This window comes from Leopardus geoffroyi, chromosome B1 (genome assembly GCF_018350155.1).
Source record: "Leopardus geoffroyi isolate Oge1 chromosome B1, O.geoffroyi_Oge1_pat1.0, whole genome shotgun sequence".
Lineage (NCBI taxonomy): Eukaryota > Metazoa > Chordata > Mammalia > Carnivora > Felidae > Leopardus > Leopardus geoffroyi.
This window is the reverse complement of record NC_059327.1, coordinates 45,241,781-45,262,571: the sequence shown is the minus strand read 5'-3', so window position 1 is coordinate 45,262,571 and position 20,791 is coordinate 45,241,781. Positions and strand designations below refer to the sequence as shown.

Below are 20,791 nucleotides of genomic sequence, written 5' to 3'. Positions count from 1 at the left end.
TTTCGCATTTCAAAAATAAAGGAAAAAAAAAAAAAGCTACAAGGAATGAGGCAAAAATAACTTACAAAGGAAAACAATCAGACTGACCTCAAAGCCAAACCTCAAAAACAAAATATTCCAGAAGGAAACGGTACAATATCTGTAGCGTTTTAAAGCGGTGGGAGAATGGAAACCAAGAATTTTTATATGCAGCCAAATTTCTATTCATGGGTGTTGACAACAGAAAGAAAAACCCAAAGACTGAAGCATAGCACTTCCTGAGAAACCTTCCTGAGGAAAGAGTCTAACCAATTAAGAGACTAATCAAAATAAAGAGGTCATGAATAAAGAATATTTGGGAAAAGCTAATGCTGGACATCTAATGTATGGAAACACCAGTTGGGCTCAAGTAATTTTGCCAGATATATTGAAGGAGAAGACTAGGTATCTAATTCTTCAAAGACATGATATGTAAGAGAATATAATAACTGAAATATAATTTAATAATTTAATGACGCAATAATAATTTTGCTAAGAGAACCACACAGGAATATAATGACAAAACCCAGACAACAAAGTCTAAAAGGTTGAATTTCTGCACCTTTAATAGGGAAAATATCAATGTTATTCACTGTCTCAATTCCATTAGAAGTTTGGGCACATTAGTTAAACACATCAAATATTCACAATCAGAAGAAAGAGCATACAGTCCTTAAAAAAAAAAAAAAAAAAAGACCCAACAAGGATCATGAATATATAGCAAAAGATACACAAGCAAATGCAAATCATGGGGAACAGTAAATGTATTTTTTAATAGGCAGGCAGGAGGGAATAGCACAACATAGAAAAGAGAAGAGAAGAGAGTAGAAACATAAGATAACAGAATAATATCAAACATATATTTTATAAGCCTAAATGTAAACTGATAATTTACCTATTCAAAGAAAAATTCCCAGATTGGGGTTAAAAAAAGACATAACTTCAGTCTACAAAACACATGCCGAGAAAACAGGTATTTATTAAGGCTGAAACCAAAATGATGTGCAAATACATCACAGAGAAGTGAAAAGTGAAACAAAACCATATACAACTAAAACAGGAGGAACCAGAGGTTCAAGAGTTACATCTTGCAAAGCAGAATTCAAAATTCAAGGATTAGGGGCACCTGGGTGGCTTCAGCGGTTAAGCGTCTGACTCTTGACTTTGGCTCAGGCCATGATCTCATGGTTCGGTTTGCAAGACTGAGCCCCGTATTGGGCTCTGTGCTGAGAGTGGAGCCTGCTTGGAATTCTCCCTCTCCCCCTCTGTCTGACCCTCCTCTGCTCACGTGCATCCATGTACTCTCTCTCTCAAAATAGACATTTTTAAAAAACCCCACAAAATCCAAGGATTAAATAGGACAGAGAGATTCCTATTTCAACAATGAAGACATGACACAATGCGTGTGTATCAGTCTTCTACTAGATGCATAAAATAAACTCTATAAAATAAAAATCTGTTTAAAAGGCAAGGAAAATTTTACTGAACCTCAATGGGAATGAGAACTTTAAATACTGTTTCAAGTCAAATATGAAAAACTAATGTTCTCCGGAGAATATACCTATCCTGAATGATATAATCAATAGAGTTATGATGTGTATCATTTCAAGTTCTATATATCAAACTCCATATCTGATAAAAATATATACACTTGTTATGTGTAAACACTCCATTTTTTAAAAAGCTGATTATATAAAATGTGAAGAAAATTCTAATTAAATGCCAAAGAACTCCACATCCTCTTTGACCACAAGGCTCCAAGAAGAGAAATAACACAGGTACAAATAATTCACAAACTGAAATATTTTAACTCTAATAAAAACGTCAGGTCAAATAGAATGTCAATATCTTAATTAAAACATTAAATAACAATAAAGGAAACTTTCGCATTTAAACTTACTGAACAGCCACAAAATTGTACTCAGAGAAAGATTTATATATATAGCCTTAAACAACACCATTACTTAACAAAACCTGATATAAATAATTAGTATTTAATTCAAAAAGTTGTAAGAATAAGTAGGAAAATCTCAAGAAAATATATAAATTAAAAGCTCAATGAATTAGGGTTTTATAAGATCTATACAGCAAAGCAGATGAATCTACTAACTTGTCTATCAAGAAATTAAAAAAGAAAAGACAAATATACCATACTGGACAAGATAAAGGAGGTATATTCACAGATTTAATGGAAATTGGAAGACGTTTTGAAAAATGATACGACACTAGTAAAATTGAAAAATGGATGAAAATAAAGATTTTATTGAGAAATGTAAATTACACAAATTAGTTCAAGAAAGTAAGAACATTTAAATTGATTAATAACCCCTGGGGGAAAAAATCAAGAGTATTGCAAAAATGAAAATAATACACACACGCCCTCAAAAAAAAGACAGAGCTCAGACAGTTCCAAATGTGATTCATAGGAGCTCAGTAGTTTTTGAATGAAAATAACTAATTCTGAAAAAAAAAAAAAAATGAGGATTCTTTCTAATGTTTTCCTGAGGCTGTAGCACTGGGAATAGCCTGGACTCATGGCCAGCTAAATCAGAAATGAATTTTAAAACCTTTATTTTTCTAGGCAGTATCAGGAGCCAAGAGGAGGTGGACAGTTAAATAAAACATCAGTTCACACCTATTAAAAGCAGTAGAGGCAGGTTCCGTGCCAAATTGGCTTGGAGAAATAGTGTGGCAGGTATGCTTTTAATGAAGATCATTTCTCCACCTTCCTGTTTTAATTTGATTTCCCTGGCAGAGTTGTGCTTCTCTGGCTTGGAGGAAATCTGCTTAACTACCACCATCTCACTCGGGAGCCAGACAGAACTGGATTCCTTCAACACTAGTGCAGTTTGGCTTTTTTCTTCCACAGGGATAACAGCGTTGCCTCTACCAAAGCCCTGGAGAGCATCCAGCAGGAAAGGAGAGGCTGCCCCATTTGGCTAAGACAGGCCACACGATGTCAGTGGCAGAGGCTTTGCCCACTTTGAGCTAAATTATGAACTATGTCCTCTTCCCAGATTTGCAGCGGCTACATAAGACTCTCTTTGTAAAGTGCTCGGAAACTGCCAAGTGCCCCTTGCGCCAGGGGCACAGCTAAGGTCTGTAGCCTCTTTAGAGAAAGCTGGACTGCCTGCATCCTTAGCCTCTGTGGCTCTCCGTATGCAACCACCCTTTCCTTATAGATTACATGAAAATTTCACATCCATTTCATTGCTTTCCAAATAGATTTAAACTGCATATCAGCTTGCAGACTGTCCCACAAGGCTTTAATCCAGGCAGACAAGTGTTTGCTGAGCATGTCTGTATTTGTTTTCCTATTGCTGCTGTAGCAAATTGCCACACACTTAATGACTTAAAACAACACACATTTTTTATCTTATACTTCAGGAAGTCAGAAGTCCAAAATGGACCTTATGGGCTGAAATTAAGGTGTCAACAGAGCTGCATTCCTTCTGGAGGTCTAAAAATCTGTTTCCTTGCCTTTCCCAGTTTCTTGAGGCACCTATATCCCTGGCTCCTGGCCTTTTCTTCCATCTTTAAAGCTCGTTACTTCCATTGCCCCATCTTGTCTCCTGACTTCATCCCTTTGCCTCCCTCTTAGAATGACCCTTGCGATTACTTGGAACCAGCACAGATAAGCCAGGATAATCTCACCATCTCTAGATCTTTACCATAATGATAATCCACAAAGACCATCTGTCATGTAAGGCTCTAGGGAAGAGGACCGGGACACCAGTGGCGGCCACCCTTCTGTCTGCTTCAGTGTCCTGAGTGGGTAGCCCCCTTGGCCAGTATAATTCAACCAGGCAAACGCTGCCACGAGGTTGTCTGTGATTAAGATCTAGTGAAAGACCAAGAGGTGTAGCAAATGCTAAGACGTCAGGGGAGGGAGAGAACACCTTGTGTGGAAGCGCTGAGATGAGCAATCACAAAAGAAGAGCCAGCAAACTGAATTGGATCTGGAAGGATGGGGAAGAAGCTGGCTTCCTTGGGTCCCAGATGGAACTTGATGCGAAGTCATCCGTTAAAAACATGAAATACCAGCACTTCCGTTGCACTCCTTGAAGAGGCATCCCCAGACATACAAACACCAAGTAAATGGCTCTTGAGGGAGAAAGGAGTCAGAGTTCGTCTTTGGAGCCACCCCCTTCACTCCCATCTACACCCCTCATTAACACCTCCGAGAAATAGGTCTTTATCCCTCAGAATTCACTGGAGGAAGCTGGGTCAGGGCATGCCCAAACAGAGCCTCTACTCCTCCTGGAAGAAGCCTCATCAATGCCTCTATTCCACAGGAAGGGGATGTGCTCTAGTATCCTCAGCTGGGACTCAGAATCCCTTTCTCGCTGAAACAGTGTTTATAATGAATGTAAGATACGACTGGAAAGGACTTGAGTGGAAAGGACTTCAGAAAGCATCCAGTCCCACCTCCCTCAAAAAGCCAGCCGGTGGTGCAAGACTGGATGTTCCCATCTATGCCAAAGTGTGTGAAACCTCTGTTCTGCCCTTATTTTCGCGGACTTTTTAAAGTATACATAATTTTTAGTTTAGTTCAAGGCCATTTGAACTCTACCATTCATTCAACAAATATTTATCAGGCCAAGCACACTCCCAGTCATAGGTTTAAGAGGACGCGGCCAGGAGGAATGTGTTTCTCCCACTAGTAAATGCAGGCAAGCCAAGCTTGTCCCTTAGCAAGCTGCCCCCCACACAGTCTCACTGATGTCCAGTGACGCTGCTCCTCCTAAGCTCTAAGTGAGATCGTCAATTCCCTGCAAGGTCATCATCTGACACGTTAATTCTATATCCCATGAAATCTTCCTCCAGATTCGCCTATCAACACCTACACCGATTCACTCTTGGATCCCGGATCACCCCTTCTAAGATTTTTTATATCAAAGCTCAGAGTTCAGACTGCGAGTGGACAAAAAAGACCAATGGACACCTGGACCACGGCCGCCTTGCTGTCAAGGACCAGCACGCCTTGAGACCAGAACAATGCTGCTGCGTATACAGAAGAGAAAAAGCCAAGCATGATCTCATGCTTAGAGCATGTTTCCATGGTCTCATGGAGCTCATAGTACAGTTTAAGAGCTACAAATCAAGTAATAATGCAAATGAACACATATAGCAATTCCACATTTTCATCAGTGTTATGAAGAAAGCGTGTGGTATGAGGTAGAATAGGCAGGCGGCATGGTTTTTATTGGAGTATCTGAATTGGCGGCATTGTTAGCTGAGGAATGAGTGTCGGTTAGGGGCTGGCCAAAAACCTACTGGGGTGGGATGGGGGGAAGAGGAACTCGCCTGGCAGAAGGAGTTGGTGCATATGTGAGGATCGTGTGGTAGGAAAGGGCTTGGGTGTTTAAAGACTTGAACAAGGACCAGCGTGACCCTAGTAATGCATCTGCCAACCCTCTCATACTTCCTTCCAAAGGGGAATTCATTTATGTTTCTCAGCCCCACATGAAAGGTCTGTTCTCTGCAGAGTTCCAAATAAACAGACGGCTTGTATAAACCATAAGGGTTCCTTTCTCATAATCTGCTTTCCTGGTTCACAAGCTCTACGGTCTCATGTGAACTTGCCGTCAGAGGTAAAAGGCTCTTATCCTTTACATGAAAGACGGAAAACCAGCCGGAGTCTTAGCCCAGATCAGAGCTTCCCCCCACTGTGCTAGGCAATGAAACACCAGCCCTCACTTAGATGGGGTTTTGCATCACTCTATCCCTTCGTGGTCTGAAAGGTAGGGACCGGGGAACAGAGCACATGGGGAGAGCTGGTTCAAAGGCAGAGTTAGCCACGGCCAGGATAGGAGAGCCTCTAGGAGAGGAAGCAGAGAAGAAGGGGACAAGAAAGCTATACCAGCTATGTGTAAGCCCCTTTACACCTGTTTACCTCATTAAATCCTGGACAGTTTGCATTTCCACATTGATCTTTGTTTTACAGATCCAAGGGCCTAATGGTAAGAGTGAATGGGTAACTTACTTAAGCTCTAGGTTCATAAATTGTTGTGATTTTGAACCCAGGCCTGTTTCCAAAATTCTCACTCTTTCCATTACATTAGATACAGTGGATCCCGTCCACACCAAGTCACCATGCCCAAATCGGATTCGTTTCTGCTCCCTGGTAGTTCCTGACATGGTTGCTCTCTTCAGGTGGGGATAGCATATCAGGATAGATGCTTCTAGGCTTTGGTAGGTTTGTGTATCAGGAAGGTATCAGGACTACATGTCCAGGGAAAATTGTCCAAGTTAATGTGGGGTTTGGCTTCTGAATAGCCAGGGGCTTTAACCCTTAAAAGTAAGGGATGGAAGTTGTCAGGCAGAGATCAAACTCACTGGCTGAGCAGGGAAGTTTCATTTCCCACAGGAACCAGGATCGGGTCATTCTGTTGACACACAGTGATGGTTAGGGGGTTATAGCCCCATGCTCGGCAAGCTTCTGGGGTAAGTTTCAATTGCGGACACTGTTTAACCCTTCACTCTGGTGGACAAGATGCTCCCAGGGAAACACCAGGTCTGGCTTTCACTGCTTCAGAGGAAGGGATTTGTTCTATCCAGCCACTGGGCAGGGCCGCACAGATAGTGACTCCAACTGTGACCAACATCTGTATTTAGAATCAGTCATGTCTTTCTGTTTCCTCCTGCATAGGGCTCTATTTTCTAATCCAGGTACCGCTGCTCAGATATTGTGAGAAATACCTCCCCCAGCAAAGAGCTGAAGAGATTCACACAACAGAAGTACCTTTCCGGGTATGTGGGACCAGGGCAAACTGAGAGCTGCATTGAGCCGCATTCATGGGCGGCATTCTGAAATGTCTGAGAAGTCCTCAAGTCTCCCCAGAAGGTGAAGGCCATTTCACGTGAGTTCTCTTCGTCTTCATCCTCCCAGTTTGAAGAAAATACCCATTCTATCAAGGCACTTTGATCATACTTCAGAACTTTCCGTGATGGTGGAAATACCTGTGCTGTCAAATATGGCAGCCGCTTAGCTACATATGGTGGTTGAACACTGGAAATGTAACTAGTGTGACTGAGGAAATGCCTTTTAAATTTTACTTTACTTTAATTAATTGAAATGCAAATGCAAATAACCATATATGGTGAATGGCCACTGTATTGCACAGCACAGTTCTAGATATTCAAGCGGAATAAGAACAGCAGCCATGATTATTCATTATCTATTCCCAGTGCTATCACAGTGTCTGGTGCATATTTTGCACTAAATAAATATTTCCCGTTTGGCTGAATGAAGAGAGGAAAAAAAGGAATATTAATTAAATGATCTTACTGTGCTAACATGGAAAGAGGGCAACAATTCCTTGTTTGGATTGTCTTTACCTCTCACTGCTTGTGTGAATTTTGGCAAGCTATCATTTAAAATGGCATCATCCCGGTACCTGGGTGGCTCAGTCGGTTAAGCATCCGAGTCTTGATTTTGGCTCAGGTCATGATTTCGTGGTTCGTGAGATTGAGCCCTGCACTGGGCTCTGTGCTGGGATTCTCTCTTTCTCCCTCTCTCTCTCTGCCCCTCCCCCGCTCACTCCCTCTCTCTCAAAATAAATAAACTTTAAAAAGTAAATACGTAAAAATGGCATCCTCGTAATAATTGCTGACAAGTATTAAATGCTCACTTTGTGACGTCCTTTCTGAGCATTAGTTTGGCGAAATAAGCCTATTTTTCCTTGAGGAAACTGAAACAAATTAGATCCAGTCAATTGTTTCAGATGAAGGTCATGACCAATCACTAGGCATAAAGTCAATTACGTCGACTCCACCAGGTCTATATGCATTACAGCATATATATACATTTACATACATGTATTTATGTATACTCATATACACATACACATGTATATGTATTAAGTATATATATATATGTATGTGTGTATGCATATCCAATAGTGTTTGAAAGCCACTAGATTAAGGCTATTCAGCTGGTTAATGGTGATTTGGGATTTGCACGAGGCTATCTGACTGTAAGTCTCCTACGTTAACTGATACACTCTACAACTTACTCTGGTTTTATAAGAAATGTGTTTACATTTTAAAATGACTTATATACGCTTAAATCCTAAGAACCTCACCCGTCCATTAGGTATGGAATATGCATGTGCGTGTGTCCATTGCTTTGAGTAATGCCTGATACCTTTTAGATTTAGTCTATTGTCTCTGGCTGTGCACCAGGGAAAAGTGATCCTAATTTAAATATCTTTAAATCATCCTAAAGGATTCCATTCTGGCCGAGACTGCTAGGGCTCACCAATATACGTATTTCTCTTTTTCCCGCTGGGTACATCACTGGGCTACGTTTCCCATTTGCTTTAAAGTGAGATGAGGCCATGTACTTGAGTTCTGGCCTGTGGGGTGCAGGAAGAAGTGATGTCCCTCATCCCTAGGATGGACCTCTAAATCCTCCCATATAGTCTTCTCGACTCTCTCCTTCGCTCATCAGCAGGCTGGATGCATAGAATAAACTGGAGGATTCTGAGGTCTGAGGGTGTGGCAGAGCCACGGGATGGAAGCAGTCATAGCCCCCTGCCTTCTTTCCCCACCCTGTTTCAGACTGTGACACGAGAAAGAAATAGTCCTTTGTTCCATATACCTGGCTGACATACCAGTTTAGTTGGTGAGATGTACAAAAGAAAACAAATCTTGGGTGTGCCCTGTTGCCATGTCCACTGTCATGCTGAGTAAAGGAGGGGTATGGCACCAACCATGAGCTCCTGGGGCCAGCATGGGTAAGAGGTCTACATCCCTTGGCTTGTCCCAATTCTTTGGGCATCAGAAGAGAAGGAGGATGGGCATTCAGTCTTCTTAATAACATGAACTTCAACCTGCATAGTGCTTTGTAATTTCAAAAAGAGCCTTTTCCACACATGATTTTATGTGGTTAAATTGGAGAAGGATGAGAATCCCTATTCTACTGAAGAAAAAGCTGAAGTTCAAATATAGTCATATTCACCTGCAGTTTCACGCACACATTAAGAGCAAGGATTCATATCCTTGCCTGCAGACTCCAAATCTAATGACCGACTGAGGAAAAAGTGGATAGGAGGCATCAGGCATCCCAAGGCCAAAGTGGAGGTTGGTCTACATGAAGCAAGCCCAAGCTCCTGTCTGCTTGCTAGAAGGAAGACACACACCATATGTGGTGTTTTCAAAGCATTCTTACATCTGTCATTTGAGTCTCACAATAACCCTGTGGGGCAAGCAAGGCTGACACCAGTAACCCCATTTTCCAGATGGGTCACCTAAGGTCCAGAAAGAGACAGCAACTTTACCAGGTATATAACTCACTGGTGAGAGAATTAAGATTAGAACCCAGGTCTCTTGATGCTGGGTGTAAATTGTTGTTGCTGGATTGTGCTTCTCCTCAATCCCTGATCTTAGAGAACTTCTTGCCTACCATGAGAATTCTTCACCGGCCAGGGTTTTATTTTCTAAGACCTAATAGCTCTGCATGAACTAGACATTTGTTACACGTTGTGTCTAATGCATTTTAGTTCAGGGGAAATCATTGGCTTTAAGGAAGATAAAAATGGTCTTTAATATATTTGTTGCTTCTTTTCCTAATCTTTCTTGATGTTCCTCCTCTGGGACCAAGGATATTTTAGGTTAGTACTGCAGTATTTTGTATTGTCTGGATGGTGTTGCCATGGAAAATGGCCATTTCTCTTGCAGGGCGAAGGATGGGATGGATCAGTGAAGGGGAGATACAGTATATCACAGCCCTATGGATGTGGGACCATAGGCTCTGATTTTGCATTTTGGAATGCAACATCTGATTGACAAGAAAGAAAAACAAACAGACGAAGAGACTGAGGGTGGCCACCACTGTCAGGCACACATGTGCTCCATTGCCCCCTGGAGCAGTAGATCATAAATCACTCAACAATGGGGCTCAAGAAGGAGCAGACGTGCCACGCTGCAAGGATTGATGGCGGGAGGTGGGGATAATGCAAGAAGCAGAGATGGTCTAGTAGGCTGAATGGTGGCCCCCAGAGCCCAAGAATATTACCTAATATGGCAAAAGATGTGATTACACTTAGGATCTTTAGAGGAGAAGCATTTCCTGGGTTTTTTTTTTGGCGGGGAGGGGGGGGGAGGGGAGTGGACCCTAAATGTAATCACAGGTATCCTCCTAGGTGAGAGGCAGAGGAGGTTTTGAGACAGATGCACAGAGGAGAGGTGAACGAAGATGGAACAAAGAGAGATTCAGCACAAGCCAAGAACTGCCACCAGCCACCGGAAGCTGGAAGAGGCAAGGAAGGGCTCCCCCCTAGAGACTCTGGAGGAAGTATGACCGTGCTGACACCTTGGTTTCAGACTCTTGGCCTCCAGAACTGTGAGAGGATAGATTTCTCTGGCTTTAAGATGCCAAGCTTGTAGTGTATTTTATAGCAGCTCTAGGAAAGTCATACAGATGGGTGAGATTAGCATGTGAGTCAAGTACCAAAAGTCCACAGAGAGGGAGACTCTGGAGGATCTAACCCTTGCCCAAATCCAGAATGTGTAGATCATGAGAACATCCGATATGCAACACCAAATACCTTCAGATTTACACTAGTTGACTCAGAAAGTAATTCCAAATTGAGTTCTCCTGGGACACTAGAATGAAAGCAGAGCATGGGAACTAAAATTCTGGGGTACTTTGGAAGCAGAGGATTATAACCATGATGGGACTATGATCTCTACACCTCCCTCGAAGGCACACCCCCTTTGATATCTTCTCCTGCAGCCAGGGGAGAAATCTAGGGATTTGGGAGAATTCAGACTAATGAAAAATGATTGTGAAATGTCATTCAGAGTTGTGTGTGTCTGTGTGCCTGTGTACGCATGCATGCATGTGTGCATTCCCTTTGCAGAAGTGGGTGGCTGAGGCAGTATCTGGAAGAGGGACAGGGTGAACCCCTCCAGAGTCTATGGAGGGAGGGGTGTCTACCCACAAAGGTCAATCCAGTGGGACAATCCATAGCGTTGGTCCTTCCACTTTCTCTCCCCAGAAAACAACATAAAAAGGGCGGTTGCACAGATTACCTAAAAAGCAAAGTATTTATTAAAACCCGTTACATCACCCCTTGCCCTTTGGGAAGTGTAGTGAAAAAGGACTAAGTTTTGTAATCAGACAAATTAAGTCCCAGCTCCAGTACTTTTCTGTGTTACTTAATCTCTCTGAGCCCAACCTTTCTCTTCTATAAGAATGGCCTGTGTCTACTTACACAGTTTCAGAACTAAGTAAATGATGTATATATTTCATTTCATATACACACTCAATCAACGTTAGAGCTCCTGGAAAGCAATATTAGCTTCAGCATCACGTGGAACCCAAGTAATATCTGAGATGGCCTTCTGTAAATGGGGAACTCAGAATTGACCTTGCTCTCCTTAATCAACAGCGATTACCTCCTTCAAACCTCTTGCTCCTTGTTCCAAATCTAAACTGATCCTTTCACCTCCTAAACCAGACCTCATAGAACAGATTTTCTTACTGCCAAGAAAACTCAGATTTAAAACTGGACTTTCTATTTTTCTCATTTGATGTCTTCATTAAATTTTACATTTGCAGGGACCCCACTAATCATTTATAGCCATTTTCCTTTATTACCTGGGGCTGCCACAGGGCAGTGGAAACCTCCTGTTCAGGGACTAGCAGCCAATGAGGGGAAGAAAAAGCAAGAGAACTCAGAGCCCAGAATTTCACCCTGTGACTGCTCCCAGCGGCCCCCTCCCAGTCCTCTCACTGCCAACGGAACAGGCAAAGGCCTCAGACCTCAGCTCTCTGCCACAGAGACAAAAACACAAACAAAATCGCCAGCCTTTGCCTACTGTCCCTTTCCATTTTGTCAGGTCAGTGAAAAGCAAAGCCAGCGAAAACAATTTTTGCTTTTAATTTTAATATTGTCAATTGCAATAAACTCAACGAAGTTTTACTAGCAAACTGTTTTCTGTTTGTTCAGGGGAATTAAGCTGTAGTCTTCGAATCCTGCTGTAACTAGATATTTGGTCCTGGAAAAAGACTGCAGCCTCTCCCTGAGCTAATGAATTCTTCTGGCTGCTATAGATCTGGAGCCCAGGCTGAGCTTGTGGGGCTATTTGATTCATTTACAGCTAGTGACTCAATGCGATATGTATACAAAAGGGGAAATACTTTCTGTGGCACTGGAAGCACTTAATGACAGCAGATAAAATGGTCACAGCCCGTTTGTTGACTGTCTCCCTTCCTTAAACAGTGGCCCAGTTATATCTTTGCATAAACATGCAGCAGAGACTTGAAAACAAAAAAGAAAGAAAGAAAGAAAAAAGAAAGTGGGGCGCCTGGGCGACTCAGTCGGTTAAGTGTCTGACTGGATTTCAGCTCAAGTCATGATCTCAAGGTTCATGGGATAGAGCCCCACGTCAGGCCCTGTGCTGAAACTGCGGATCCTGCTTGGAATTCTCTCTCTCTACCTCTCTCTGACCCTCCCCACCTCTCCCTCTTTCTCTCAAAATAAGTAAAGTTAAAAAAAAAAAAAAAAGCCATGCAGCAGAGACTTAAGTGTTATGCAAACAGTTGAGATGAATAAAACTTGATAAAGTTGGGACTGAGCGCTGGGTGACTCTGGACAGCTGAGTATCAGGTGGAAAGTAGCCAAACCCCAAGGAAGGGACTTCTTTTCTCCAAGGGGAGCCCCTGACTTGAGAGTGCTTTCTGGGCTGGCAGCCATCTTGGTCTGGCAGCCATTGGTGAGTGTCCTGCTCTCGCCTGGGTCAGAATGACAGCAAAACCACAACCACTGCTCTCAACATTTGTCATTTTTCAGGTTGGGACAAAGAAGGAAGTATAGCAGAATCTGAACTCAAACCACAAAGCCACAAGCTTAGTAAATATCTGAAACATGAGAAAGAATAGTAGGAACGTGTGGGCTGGTTAAGACTCCATAGATCGTCTCTGAAATGAATTTCTGACCTCGTTTCCAGGTTAGAGAGTCTCAAAGCTGTCATCTGAGATGAATATGTTGATAAACTGTCCTACACAACTGGCAGGTTATGATTAGATTTTTCCTGGTTTCTTCCACTCTGCTCTCACTATTGCCAGTTCTGGTTCAGAACCCACTGGAGGGCTCTCTGTCCCCAACAGCCCCCAGGCACCCTTTTCTGAAAGGTCTTCAATAGCCGTTCTCTCTGCCAGGACATCGTTCTGTTGAATAATTCCTATTCATTCCAGCCTCAGGGGTTTCCCTCTCTCAGTCCTTGTCCTGCCCAAGTCTGAGCGAGATTCTCTTCCGTCAGCAGGACCTCGATATGCTCAGTTTTCTGCTTACTTGTCAGTACACCCCTGACTCTAGTCTGAGTTCCATCAAGGGCACCACGTCTACCTCATCTGTGTCTATAGCTCTAGTACCTCCCAAGACTTACGGCACATGCCTGGTAAATACTTGCAGTCTGAGTGGAAATGGGCAAACTGTGTCTATAAGTAGATATGTGTTTGAGCCCAGTGGTAGGGAGAGGGCATAGGGAGGAAGAGAAAGACTCCAAATCCAAACTGCTGACAGTGTTCTTTCCTGAGCACAGGCCATTTATCCCCTTATCAGTAGGCATTTGAACACTTGATATATAAAAACCAAAGCAACTCTCTGGTTGTTGTAACTATCCTCAAAAAAATGAGACTTGGTCAGTATGCCTTCAATCCCTCTAACTTCTAAAACACTTAGGTGTCCCGAACACATCTGTCTGGGCTCAGGGTATCCCTTGCAATATACCACTGTACCTCCCTCTATGCTGGGTCATTTCGTCTGTCCAGTTAGCTTGATTCGCTCATTAGGCTCAGCTCCTGAGTTTTGGACCTGGGCTCTATTCTTTGGCTCGGGCTGAACATGCAAGATTTTCCCTTCATCAGGCTAATGAAGTAAGAGTCTTATGTCATCATTAGTGCTGGTGTTAATCCAAGCAGAACTAATATTGGTGTTGTTCCAAGTAGAATTAACCAAGCCCAGCCCCCAACAAGCCAGATGTTAGTCAAGCATTTCTTACTGACATTAATGAATAACTCCCTTGGGCTTCACAAACAGCTGAGTCCACCAAATGAACTTCAGGGACCCAGAAGCAAGCTGCCTGCCTAATGGAGACTTGTCCCAGGAGGATAGTAAGGACTTAGAAGTTCTGGGCTGAAAGCAAGAGAGAGTTCTCTTTTCTTGGTAGCAAATGGCCATACCACTCCTAGCTGTCCAAAGATCAAAGAGAGGGCCATATGAGACAGCCCCAGAGGCTTTGTAGGCAGTGTTTCTTTGCAGATTGCTCTCTTCTTCTGTGCCTGTCCCTAGAAGGGATGCAAGTTTGTGTTGATTTCTCCCCTGGACTGTGAAATCAAGGTCTGTATCTTTTCACCTCCACATCCTTGGCACCAGGTAGAGAGATCAGCTAACTGCTGTATGGAAATAAATTATGGTAGCATGTCTTCCTGAGATGGTTTGCCTCAATGCCCAAGTCCGCTTGGCTTTTCTCTTACTCACCCTCAAGTAAAACATATCAGCTCTAGACTTGCCATTTGTACTTGATGACTGCTGTCACAGGAATGTGATAATAAGAATAGAAACCATTTCTAGGAAGAGCCAGACACTGCTAAGAAATTTGTATGCATTTTTCAACAACCCGCGAAAGCAGTGTATCAGGATTTTAAAATACGTGACCGAAGCATGGTATCTGGGGAGGGTGCAGGGAGAGGGGTGATTGGTTAAATGATTGGCTTAAGGTCATAGGCCTAGTCCAGAGAAGGTTAAGGATGGCTGGTGACATATCTACCTTTCCACTAGCTGTTGGGTGACCTGTTCAGCAGCATGTTACCCGTCTATGCCACCAAGAAAATAACAGGGCAGACGTCTGTAGTTTTTCCTCCCCAAGCCATAAAATCTCTATAGTAAGAGAATTTGTAAATGAGAGGCTTAAAATATTATGAGAAAAATAGAAGAGACAAGGAAGATAATGCAAGGCTTTTTTAAGACTATTTTTAAATTTTTTTTTTCAACGTTTATTTATTTTTGGGACAGAGAGAGACAGAGCATGAACGGGGGAGGGGCAGAGAGAGAGGGAGACACAGAATCGGAAACAGGCTCCAGGCTCTGAGCCATCAGCCCAGAGCCTGACGCGGGGCTCGAACTCACGGACCGCGAGATCGTGACCTGGCTGAAGTCTGACGCTTAACCGACTGCACCACCCAGGCGCCCCTTTTTAAGACTATTTTTAGATTTGCTAAAATAACAAAGACAATAGACTAAAGAAACTATCAAAAAAATTTTGTAGATGTTTAATTATTATGATTGGCTACTTTACACTTGATTTCCATTTACTCTACCACTCCCCCCACCCCCAACTACCCCAAGCTGGAATATTTTCAGGTTCTCTGTTTCAGTGGGATGCATATAAATGTCTTCTAATTAGTCACAGATAATACAGATATCAACAGGATTTTTCTCTCTGTGGCTCCTCCTCTATCCAGATGGTCAAGGTCTCATCTATAATGACTCAGATATTTACTCCCTCACCATTGACCTAGAGATGCAGAGGAACTTGGACTCTTGCACTGGAAAAAGTCAGGCTTTATCAGTCCACCCCCTTGCTCCCCAATGGGGCTTTGTTCCATCCTTGCTAACTTCACACAAGAGAACGAGAGGGACACCCTGACCTACTCCCACCCATCCTATCCTCTCTCCTGAGTCTCAGACCCCGCCTTCCTAAAAGGACAAGAATGTGCTCCAAAGGCCAGGTTTAGTTCAGCTACACTTTCTTTCCGTCTCTTAAAGCAGCAGTTTAGAAATCCCTATGCCTATTCTTTTGCTGATTTTTCTGCTTTATGCCCTTTGTGCCCAGTTCAGTTCCCTCTCTTTCTAATTATCCTTGTCAAGAGTGCCTAAAACTTTCTGTATACTTAAATATTCAGCTGGAGGAAGAATATAGAGAACAAATCTATTGAAGCAGGCTTTCCCTAAGGGACATTTGAGGTTGGGGACACAATCTATGCTACATACAGATTCTTTCCTTGGGTCAATGCCCAGTCCAATTGTGCAAACCCGTTTCTGAGAGCCAGACTATGGCCATAGTAATAGATGCTTTTTTCGAACACCCTGCGCTCCAAGCACTGTACTAGACCGGGCACTTTCCATGGAATATATCTAATTTAATGACTCTCCAAAGAAAATATGATCACTTCTATGTTACCAGTGAAGAAACTCAGGCCCTTCAGTGTTAACTGATTGGCTTTAAAGTTAAGTCGTTGGAGATGAGTTCACTGTTCTTCCCTTTAAGGAATGTTAGGGATGTTCCTTGAGCATCTACTATGCACCAGCATTTTAATGATGTGATTTACATATATTTTCACATTTAATCTTTGCAACTCAAAAAACTAATTATAATTATCCTTACTTTACTGATAAGCACATTGAACATTGGACGGCTAAAAAGTGGCGGGGCTAACATTAGAACCCAGGACTGTCAGACAACAAAGCCAACAAATGGGGTGGTGTAGATGTTCTAAATCCTCATGACAAAAACATAAACTCTTCATCCCAAAAGAATTCTTTGTCACCGTTATTGCACTCAGCTTGGTAGTTGACATCAACTTCTTGACTGGCCAACTGTTGGTCTAATGCCTGTTAATGCAGGCACCAGATGTCTCCGACCAGCCTGCTCATTGGAGTCAGGAGTACATGACCTCTCCTTAGAGTGGAAGGCTGCTGTTATGATACAATTATTCATGTTAGACCTTTATCCTCACCTAAGCCCTCTCTTTAAGACTAAATCGAACCGCAACATGTCTACCTTGTAGCATCTTTGCCCTCTGTTTCCATGCCATCTGTATATTCTTAGGGGTATAAATGACCCTCTCACCTCTCCATGATCCTCCAGGGTCAAGGCCTAGAGCTGACAACTCCTTGGAGATTCTGGCAAATGCACAGCAAATGAGCAGAAACCCATACACCTCCTTCCAGGAAAGGAGGAAGGCTCAGGAAGAGGAAGAGCAGCTGATGGTTGGGCTGGAGGTTGACGCTGGGCCCATTTGAGCTTCAGGCTGTGTCCCGTCCATGGTTCCTGAACCGGGGGGCAGGGCTTTGCTGCCCTGCCAAGGAGTGTGGCTGGGGCTGCGGCCACCCCATGTGTGGGACCATCCGGGAAAAGGTATGACGTGCCAGCATGGCAGGCACAGATAAAGAGAACAACACAAGGACTGGAAGTTTTTTGAGTTATTAATCTAAAGCAAATGATGCATTTTAGCTGTTGGATTCAAAAGCAGATGTCTTTGGAAGTAGCCAAGTATGAGGCATTCAAGAGCGTAGCATTGGGAATGAGGGTTATAAATATGCATTGCCGTGATTGCATTTAACAATACTATATCATATACATGCGACTTGCTAAGACAGGAAATCTTAAATGTTCTCACTACAAAAACGAAATGGTAATTTTGTCACGTGATGGAGGTATAGATCTAGCACGATGGAGGTAATCACTTGGCAATACATGAGCACCTCAAGTCAACACATTGTACGCTTTATTTTTTACCGTGCGTATTTTTTTAGGTAGGCTTCATGCCCAGCACAGAGCCCATGGAGGGGCTTGAACTCCCGACCCTGAGATCAAGACCTGAGCTCAGATCGAGAGTCAAATACTCAACCGACTGAGCCACCCAGGCGCCCCTGTACACTTTAAACTTACACAGTGTTCTATGTCAGTTACAGCCCGATAAAGCTGGGAAAATTAATTAGTTTTTAATGAATTACCTAATTACTATGCATTGCTGTAACCTCTTAGTTATATCTTTTATTCCCCTCCCTCCCGTGTCCTACTCGAGGTCACAGGAATGACACCTGGAGTGTGAGAAACGTGTGCGGTGGAATTGGTGATCCCCCTGCCCATCTCCACACTCATGCACATCCTCACTCGTGTGAAAGTGTAATCCACAGGTCCACCCAGTGGTTTAATCAAGGCAATTAGGGAAATTACTTGCACTCGTTATCCAGCACTACCTGTGTGCTGGACGGCAGCGCCACCAATATTTTGCTGAAGTCCCAATTCGGGGCACTTCCTAGTTTTGGAAATAAATGAAACTTTCTCCACACATACGGGTAAAATCCCATTCCAAGCACGCCAGTATATTTTCCATTTCCATCTTTTCTCGGCAGGAACGCATTCATCTCGATAAAATGATGAACACCTGCCAAATGCAACTGCAAAGCCCCAGAGATCCAGGGTCCGCCCAGACCACAGGGACGCCCACCGCAAGTGCACCCACGTGCACCGCCCACACGGCAGCGGCCACCGTCCCCTCGTCCGGCGATCCCTGGACTCACATGCCCTCGGCTCCCGCCCTTGTCTTTACAGACTGTCAAACCGCCAGCCTCCTCTGATCCCTGCCCTCCTTTTCCTCCAAATTAAATTTCAACTTTTTGTAAACCTCTGTGAAAATGACAAGCCGGTGCCAGGGCTGTCTTTTAATACACAAAAGCATAAATAATGCCATCCATCAGGTCTGTCACTCAGAAAGATAGATTGCTAGTTGTCCAGACCCCCGAATGACACCAAAGCCAAAGTTAGAAAGTGTCTCTTTTCTTTTCTGTAGTCAGTCTCTCTCACTCACATGCTCTCTTGCTCACTCTCTTTTTTATTTGCTGGACTGCTTGATTCTGATTAATGGTCCTGTCAGGGTGGGATTCCACTTGCTCGGATAATGAGTCAAGAATGTATTCCCTGTCACAGGCGCAGCAGATGTCAGGGGCAGAAGGGCTCAGGGATGCCAGAAACAATATACAGTTTCTTCCTAGTCCCCTGACAGGCCAATATGCTGCACAAGGTCTAATTTATGTAGACAAAATGCAGGCGGGGCTGCAGCCACCGGAAAACTGCCCCCGAAAGCCCGGGCTTCAGTGCAGTTCACAAGCCGGCCCTGCTCGACGGCCCGGCGGGCGGCAGCGGGCTGCAAATGAACACCGCACATCCAATAGCGCTGCCTCCCAAGGCCTGACCGCGCCGAGAGGCCCAGGACCCCCTCTGACTTCATTAAACCGCACTTTATATCATTATGGGAAGAAATCAAACAGGGCAGAGGGCTTCTGTTCCCTGTAACGGCTTGATTAGGTTATTCGCTGCTGGGCTCGGGTATTACCAGGCCGGAGCTGCCGAAGGGTGCTGAGCCGAGTCAGCTCGCAGAGCCGCTCCATCCAGACACCCTCTTGGCTTCCGTGGGGCTAATTTGATCTCAGAAGTCTCTGTCCCAACAGAGACGGCCAGGCTGCCGTCATTCCGCGGGCACTCCGGGAAACGAGAGCTGTTCCTTGGCCGGAGGGAGACGGGATGTTTGGTCTCAGCCCAAAGGTGGACACCCTTGCTACAATCAACCTGTCCAGATAAATTTCGCGCATATTTCCTTCTTGAGAAAAGTCTCTAGGGCTCTTTCTGGAGGTGTAACATTAAATCAATGTATATTGCCCTTGGAAATTAAAAAAGGACCACACTCCTCTGACAAACAACTCAAGCAGTTTAACGTTAAGGACACGACTGGAATTCAATAGATCAAAATCAAGCAGGGGACTGTCACATCACCAAGCCTGAGAAGATAAAACTCATGTCCACCAACCTCCATTTTCATCTTAACGGGGTCGCAAACATCCTCCAGTAAATCAAACCAACAATTCCAAAGAGTTGCTAAGACTCCATGAAGTAAATAAGTGTTGAGCTTTGCATGGCTTCTACACTTGATTTCTGTGGGGCTAATGGACTCTTCCGATTGGGTCTCTGGTTTCGGGTGCTAGGCTGTGGGCCTTGTTGGTTAAATGGAAACAGGCAACAAGACTGAATTTAACCCAAATGATATATGTTCACTTGATGTTCTTTTTTCTAATGGTGTTTTTCTTCCTATTTTACTAACATGCCTCGGTCCTTCTCAAAGATTTTTTTTTTTTTTTTTAATTCAAAAAGGATATCACCATTATGGTAGTCAACGTGATGGGACAGAAAGAGTGTGGACTCCAGGGATGGACAAGTCGGTGTCTGAGCAAGGTTCTACCTCATGCAAGGTTCCAGGCTGTGAGCAAATTGTACAAGCTCTCTGCATCTCGTTCCTTTTAACTTTAAAATGTGGCTGATGTCATCTACCTGGTGGCATTTGAGGTCATGCGCACACAGTGCAGAATATAGAGTAGGCCTTGTATAAGCATTTTCTGAAAACCAGGTGGCCAGTAAATGGGAGCAATTATTATTATATATTTTGTCCCACTGCCTCACATGGTACCGTGCAGAAGCTATTACTATGCAGATATGATACCTTTCTCACTATTTAGTGGGGGGAAAAAGGAAAATAGAATGGGGCCCCTGTGGTCATTGCCCACTTCAGCGAAGTTCAGATACACCAATCCTGAGTGGATCAGTACCAGTCTCACCCCCGTTCATACCCTCCAGAGCCCATCCTGGTTCCAAACACATTTCCCGACGTCTGCCTCTTGGCCTGCAAATGTAACCCTGTTCCTTCCAAAGCCTGAGTGCTGATCGGGTCTCTCTTAATTCCGTCCACCCGAGTTCCACCCCTAAAGACCACTTGGGATTTTCACACGAGATAGCAATGGGAAAAGAAGGCAAGAGAAAAAGAAAACCTACTTTCTGAACTCCCTCAACTTAACACACTGACCTCTCTCTAATGGTCCAGAGTTTACTAGAGAACCATCAGGCCAAAGCAAATATCGCAATATAAGTGAGTCCCACTTTGTGAAAATCCAGTGTTAAAAAATCCAAACATCAGGCAGTGCTCCAG

At 43.7% G+C, this 20,791-nt stretch overlaps 1 pseudogene; it reads left to right on the top strand.

Moving 5' to 3' along the window:
• The window catches only part of LOC123596348, a 60,074-nt pseudogene extending 43,020 nt beyond the window's left edge, over positions 1-17,054 (top strand).
• Positions 17,055-20,791: the final 3,737 nt, after the last annotated feature.